We start from the raw sequence: 7,166 nt of genomic DNA on the forward strand, positions 1-7,166 counted from the left end.
AGTCTAGTTGTGGAGGACGTTGCTTCACTGGCCCATGTTGGTATTGTGATCATTGCGCTCTTCCCGGCTGAGGCAGATTGGTCACCGGCCATTGGTTGACCACTCACGGCAGCTTACAGCAACTCACTCTGGCTGCCAGCTGCTCACGCTGGCTGCCAGCCATTCACAGTAGCTTACAGCAGCCCACTGCAGCCCCACTGCAGCCTAGGCTGTCGCCGGCGACTCATGGCAGCCCAGCTCCAGGTCCAGCTGTTGTTCACCATCTTAGCTGTAGAGGGCGCAGCATCACTGGCCCTCATGTGGGATCCGAACTGGGGCTCTGCTGCTCAGAGCTCGCACTCCCAAGCCAACTCTTACCAATGAGCCACTGGACCTTCCCTGGAATTCCCCTTTTAAACCTCACAAATCCTCAGTATGTGAGTATTTTTATTGTCCCCATTTGTGCAGTGGAGAAACTGAGGTTAAGAGTGGTTAGACTACTCGCCTGATATCATAACAATATGAGAGAGACAGAGTCGGATTTCAAAGCCAGGTAGTCTGATACCAGAGCTCTTGGCATTGAACCTTGTTATATCCCTTCCATTATAAATGTGTTGATTAAAAGAAAAATGAAGAACCATGTAAATGAAAAACCATGTAAATGAAAAACCATATGACTGAAGAAGTGCTTTGCTTCCTATCTCCCTCCAGTTACATCTCAGCCTCATTTCCTGCCACTCACCTTCATTGTTGTTTAGAATCCAGAAGTTCTGATCTGACATTTCTTTGCACTGAAATGCTTATTTTGCCTCTTTACTTTCACACATGCTGGACCCTTTTCTTGGGGCATTTTTTTCTGTTCCAATATACCTGGATGATACCTCAACATCAGTGAAGTGATTGATTAAATGACACTTATTCTATTATATTTTTCATCATCTAGGCTACTGTTTTTTAAAGATTTTTATTGGGGAATTGGGGGGAGGGGAACAGACAAGTTGCTGTCTTTTTGTTCTTCAGTCTAGTTGTAGAGGACGTTGCTTCACTGGCCCAAGTTGGCACCATCATTGCGCTCTTTCCGGGTGAGGCAGATCAGCTGCGGGCTTCTGAATGGATGCTCATGGCGGCTGCTGGCCGCTCACTCTGGCTGTTGGCTACACACGGTAGCCCATTGCCAGCGACTCACAGCAGCCCAGCTCCAGGTTGAGCTGTTGTTCAGCATCTTAGCTGTAGAGGGCAGTGTCACTGGCCCTCATATGTGGGATCCAAACCTGGGCCCTCTGGGATCCCAAGCCAGCTCTTAACCAACGCGCCACTGGGCCGGACCTAGGCTACTTTTTATAGGTACCTTATTCTGTTCTTGCAGTCATGGTATGGATCACATTCTATTTTAAATGTCAATCATGCATGTCTCAGTCTCCTACTAGATTGTAGGTACTATGAAGGCAACTACCATGTTTATCTTCTCTACCGCTGAATTACTAGTGTGCCAGCACATAATAGACGCTTGAGAATGTGAAAGAAATTGCACCAGATGGAGTTAAATAAGCAAGGAAAGTTTTTTATTCAAGGCTAATGAGGTGGGGGGATATTGAATTTAATTCTGCTGAAATACAAGGTGGGAAATTTTTTAAGAGCTGAACTAAGTGTAAAAATCCTGGAGGATGTTAGATGAGAGGTTGGTTGGTCAATGTGGTTAGTTAATCTGTGTTTGTGAATAGTGCTTATTGAAGTTAGCCTTCTACCGTCACTTAGAGACTGAGAAATTGAGGCACTTTCCTGATGATTACATTACAAAGGAATGTCTCCTGGTTCCTGGAGAAAGACACTCCTGGGATGTAAAACTGACAAGGAGTTGGGAGAAGATTTACATCTCAAAGGGGAAGAAAAATGATTTACAATTCCAAGGTTAAAGTAACTGCTCTAAGAAAAGGGAGGTCAGGACCTAGAGTCAGGGAGAAATCTGTCTAAAATTTAGTCAAGCTGAAGGGAATTGTAAGGCCATCTTAGTCAAGATCTATTTGTTGAATTAATGAATAATTAACCAGAAAATGTGAACACTCCTTTCATTACACAGTGAAAAACTCTTGACATGTAGTAATTAAGAACCACTATATGGCTTTGTATTTATATAATTTAATGTATTGAACAATACACACATGACCTTTGGTTTTTTTAAATATTCAAACTAATTGTTCTAATTATATTTTTATTTTTTCTAATGCATGAAAAGTAAAATAACATTATTATAATATGGTGCTTTGCAAGTAAAGTTTAATGTTTTAACTGAAGATTTTAGTTATCCATTTACTGAAGCGTCTAAGAAATTGCTGGTGACATTAAAGTGCATTATATATAAATAACAATATAAACATAGTAGCTAGATAAAACACAAAGAATAATTGTATTGCCTGCTAACTGAAGGTCTTGCATATTTTAAGTGATATTTAATGTTGCTTAAATTACTGTGGCTGTAAAGGACATATATCCAATGTAATTAAACCTGTGTAATTTCAAAGAAGGTAAATTTAGTAGCTCTATTTATATTCCCAAAAGTGTCATTGGGTTTGGTATTGGTAATGTTTTCAAAGTATTTTTGCTTACATTTTTTACACATTTAGAATCCTATGAATAACCTCATATGTATAGCAGTTAATTTAGCTAAATCTATCATAATGTACATTCTCTAAATTATGGGGTTTTTTTCTTCCCAGTATCACCCTTGCCTATCCGAATTCTAGATGCCTAACCATTGTGCATGTTCATGAAACTTAATCCCAGACCTGAATTTCATTAACTGACTATAGCCATAGTTGAGTTTCTATAGTAATGAGTTCATTGGGCAGAAATTTTGCAAAGATTGGGGGGAGGAGGAGGCGGGGTAAATGCTATCTACATTTGAAGGGACCAGATTTACAAGTCAGCACTCTTAATGCAATTTTTTCCCCTCCTTGACTAACTGGTGATTTATTTGCATGCATTATAAGTGGCAGTGTCCTGGGAAACTAAGATTTTTGTCATTTTGCTTTAACATAGACTCACCCAGAAAGCACAGCCCTGATTTTGCATGAGGACTACCAACAGAACCTAAAACGTGAGTCGTGTTGATTTGTTCTATTGAATTCTACTATGCTATATAACTGACTTAGCGATATGACCTGACCTTTATTAAGATATATAATGAAAGGCTCGATTAAGTGTAATTGTAGACTATAAAAAATGCAGGAAGTAAGAATTGATATGTCTGTTTTATTGTACAATTTAAAAGAGCTCTAGTAATTGATGGGTACTAACATTTGTGCTAGTCATTGATATTCAGTTTAAAACATGTAGTTTTAAGTAATTTAATATTCCAATTTATTTATGGTTAATAAGTAAATAAGATTCCTTGCAAGTAAACATTCTCCATGTTATTTTGTACATAATTCAGTTTTTAGTCTTTTCTATGACCCCTCAATACTTAGAGCATATATTTACCATCTCAATATTTCTCTATTTTGTTTTTTTCAAATGGGATGAAAAATTGGTTAATTGTTGGCATCCCTTCTCCCTGTTTGGCTTCTGATAAGTTGTCTTTGATAACCTGCTTTTTTTTCCTGAACTTTGCAATGGCTACAGCTCAGGGGTATCAGAACTGTCAGAAAGAAATGTAAGAGAGCAACAGGCACAGAGCTTATGAAAGTCAGAGAAGACATAAGACTTGGTATGGACTGATACATTTTCCACTGGCAGATAGTTTGCACTTTATCCTATTGCTGTCATTGTACCTGAAATAATGAGGGGATTCCCCTCTCTCCTAATAATGGAGGCTTCTTTGTGAGAATCTGCCAAGGCAACATACCATGTGACTTTATCTTTGAAAGTGAGGGTGAAACAAGCTTGCCTGGCTGCAGATAAGCGACTTAGAAGGAATTCTATTCAGATGTACCTGTCACTAATTTATCTGGAAGTTTTGTGATTCATACATGCTGTTCTGTGTGCAATGAAGCATTAAATTGGTTTCCTCTGGGAGCAGGTCACGTTCAGGGGTCGTCAGATCTATGCTGTGGGATGGTGCATGCTTGAGTCATATATAGCTTCTTGCTACTGAATTTCTATCTTGTGGAAGACTGGTAACTTGAACATATGTTAGGTGATCTCTTCATTTCAACAGCAAAGAGATTGACAAAAACTTAACTGTCTATTAATATACAAGTGTTTGTAATAAAAGAAAAGCTTTAGAAAAATAAAGATTTTTCCCATTTTAATATAGTTTTCCACAGTGGAAATGTCACTTTATTACTCTATATAATTTAAAAGAAAATGGCATACTCAGAAAATGCGACAGATACTGGTTCAAATTTGAAAGGACTATACAAGGAAGAGATGCTTTTTTGTGTATTAAAATTATGCTGAGGTATTTTAGAACAGGTTTGTTTTGGGAAGTGTGGGATATTTAGCCAATGCAAAAAAAAAAAACACCTTCATTTTATTATTTTCATGATGGAGTATGTAAAACTAAGACATAATCTTCTCTTGAGTTTTAAGTGTGCTCCATTTTGTGTAAAATGAAGCCAATAAATGGCAAAGAGATAGTTAAGTAAGAATAATTAGTGAAATCTTTCTAAAGTTTTTTTAGCATATATGACAGCAGTCTCAACTATGAGTAAATCAGCAATATAAATATAAATATAAGTATATTTAATAATGTTATTTAATGGTTTCACAATGTTCTGGTAAGCATTTCTCTAAGAAAAAACAAAACAAAAAGAAAGAGAACCAGATCATGAAACTAAAAACAAATAATACTATTATACCATATGCAAAGTATACATGATTAGGCACATTTCTTTCCTCTTCTCTTCATTCTATGTTTTTTTTCATAGAGAATGAAAAATGTCTAAACTTTGAATTTTCCATGTTTATAAAAACCTATTAAGTGACTCACTATGAGGTCTTTTCTCTCTTCTCTCTCTCTCTCTCTCTCTCTCTCTCTCTCTCTCTCTCTCTCTCTCTCTCTTTCTCTCTTTAGGAAAACCATTTAAAATACTAAATTCATATTATATTTAGACTAATTTAAACAAAGGACAATTTGTTACAGACATTTAAAGAATTTAACAAGTATTTTGTTGTTCAGGATATAATGATATTATTAGACAGTTCTCTCTAATATGAATTTTCCTCTGTTCTTTACATAACTCCCCATCTTTCAGAATCTGATTAAATAGCTTAAATTTATCTCTTCAAAAATTCTTTTCTAACCATCCAGTCTCATAATCACCTCTTACAGACTTCTTGGACCTCATAGCATTTACAATAATTTTTAAGCTATATATATATATATATATATATGTATATATATATATATATATATAATGAAAAAGAGAGAATTAACGTGTTTGNAGGGCAGTGTCACTGGCCCTCATATGTGGGATCCGAACCGGGGCCCTCTGGCATCCCAAGCCAGTTCTTAACCATCGCGCCACTCGGCTGGCCCTCTTTGTATAATTCTTTAATGTCCTCTTAGATTATAGGAACCCAGTCTGAGCTTAAGATACTCCAAAAACACCTGTATTACAGTAGCCCCCCCCTTATTCAGGGGGATATATTCCAAGATCCCCAGTGGATTCCTGAAACTAGATAGTACTAACCTTGCATATACTATGTTTTTCCTTGTACTTACACACCTATGATAAAGTTTATACATTAGGCACAGTAAAAGATTAGCAACAATAACTAAATGAAATAGGACAATTATAATGTTATACTGTAATATAAATTATGTGAATGTAATCTCTCACATAATACCTTATTGCACTGTACTCACCTTTTCACTTAAAAGAAGCACTTCAAAGCTTCTGTTTGGCATACCTGATTGCCAGCATCACTGCTCTTGCACTCTGGGGCATTATTAAGTAAAATAAGGATTATTAAAAAAATAAATGAATAAAAAATACAAAAGAGTTACTGGAACGCAATAACTGAGATACTGACAGTCAGTCTAATCATTGAGACAGCTACTAAAAGGCTAATGGGTCAGGAGTGTATACAGTGTGGAGGTGCTGGATAAAGGGCTGATTCACAACCTGGGTGGGATGGAGTGGGCCAGTGTGAGATTCCATCATGCTACTCAGGACAGCATGCAATTTGGAACTGATGTATGGTTTATGTGGAATTTTCCATTTAATATTTTTGGATCATGGTTGACCATGGGTAACTGGAACCACAGAACGTGAAACCATAGAAAAGGAAGGGCTACTGTATAACACGTTTAACACAGGGGTTAAGAGGTTAAGAGTCCAGGCTCTGGATCTAAACTGTCTGGTTGGTGTCTATGCTTTTCCACATGCTTTTTGAATTGGGAACATTACTTATCTTCTTTGTGCTCCAATTTTCTCATGTGTGAGATGGGAATAACAATATCCATCTGGTTGTTGTTAGGACTAAAGGAGTTAAAGCATGTAAATAGCATAAGGCAGTCAGCACCTGACAAATAAATATGCTAAAATAAATATTAGCTCTATCTCTTATGATTACTGTCATATTGTATATTGGAGATGACATTCAGGCAATTGATTTGCTTGATTAAACAAAACTCCTCATAAAACATTCTGATTGATGCCCACAAAGACATCTACTACATAGTTTATCATCCAGACAAGGATACTTTTATAAGTGAAAGCCTGTGCTATTAATAATTTCAACCAGACAACAGTTAATACACAGGGATTTGTTTACTCTATTATTAGGCCATTCTGTTATAAACCCACTACTTCTGCACACATCGACTTTTAATGAATACACCTGCAATTTTCACTAGTACTGACATTTCTGAAGCTTGATTTACAGTATTCACTAATTAACTTTCAAAATTATTCTAATTGTAATCAGAATGCTATTCCAAAAATGTAAACTTGATAATATTTCTCCATTTTAAAACTGCTTCAGCAGTTTCTCTTTCCTTCATACGCTTCACTATGACTCTCATGGCGGGGTATAGAAAACGTGCTTCATCAGTATTATCATAGATCACTATTCTCATCATCATCATCATCCCTTACTTTCTATGGACCAAGACTTATGCTGAATATTTTATGTGGCATCCCCCCCCCTTTTTTTTAAAGAGTTTATTGGGGAATTGGGGGAGGGCACAGCATTGGAGAATCGGGGTAATGGGAACAGACAAGTTGCTGTCATTTTGTTCTTCA

General features: G+C 36.7%; 1 protein-coding gene across 4 annotated transcripts in view; it reads left to right on the forward strand.

Annotated features, from left to right (window-relative positions):
* MGAT4C (MGAT4 family member C) overlaps positions 1-7,166 on the forward strand; it is a 728,413-nt gene that overhangs the window by 413,218 nt on the left and 308,029 nt on the right. For 3 of the 4 annotated variants that reach the window (XM_019652291.1, XM_019652292.1, XM_019652290.1), the window contains one exon: positions 3,016-3,073. The exons of the other annotated variant lie outside the window; for it this stretch is intronic. The gene's annotated coding sequence lies outside the window, so the exon portion shown is untranslated. The remainder of the gene's footprint in view (positions 1-3,015; positions 3,074-7,166) is intronic. 4 annotated transcript variants of the gene reach the window in all.

This window comes from Hipposideros armiger, unplaced genomic scaffold (assembly GCF_001890085.2).
Source record: "Hipposideros armiger isolate ML-2016 unplaced genomic scaffold, ASM189008v1 scaffold_177, whole genome shotgun sequence".
NCBI classification, from domain to species: Eukaryota; Metazoa; Chordata; class Mammalia; order Chiroptera; family Hipposideridae; genus Hipposideros; species Hipposideros armiger.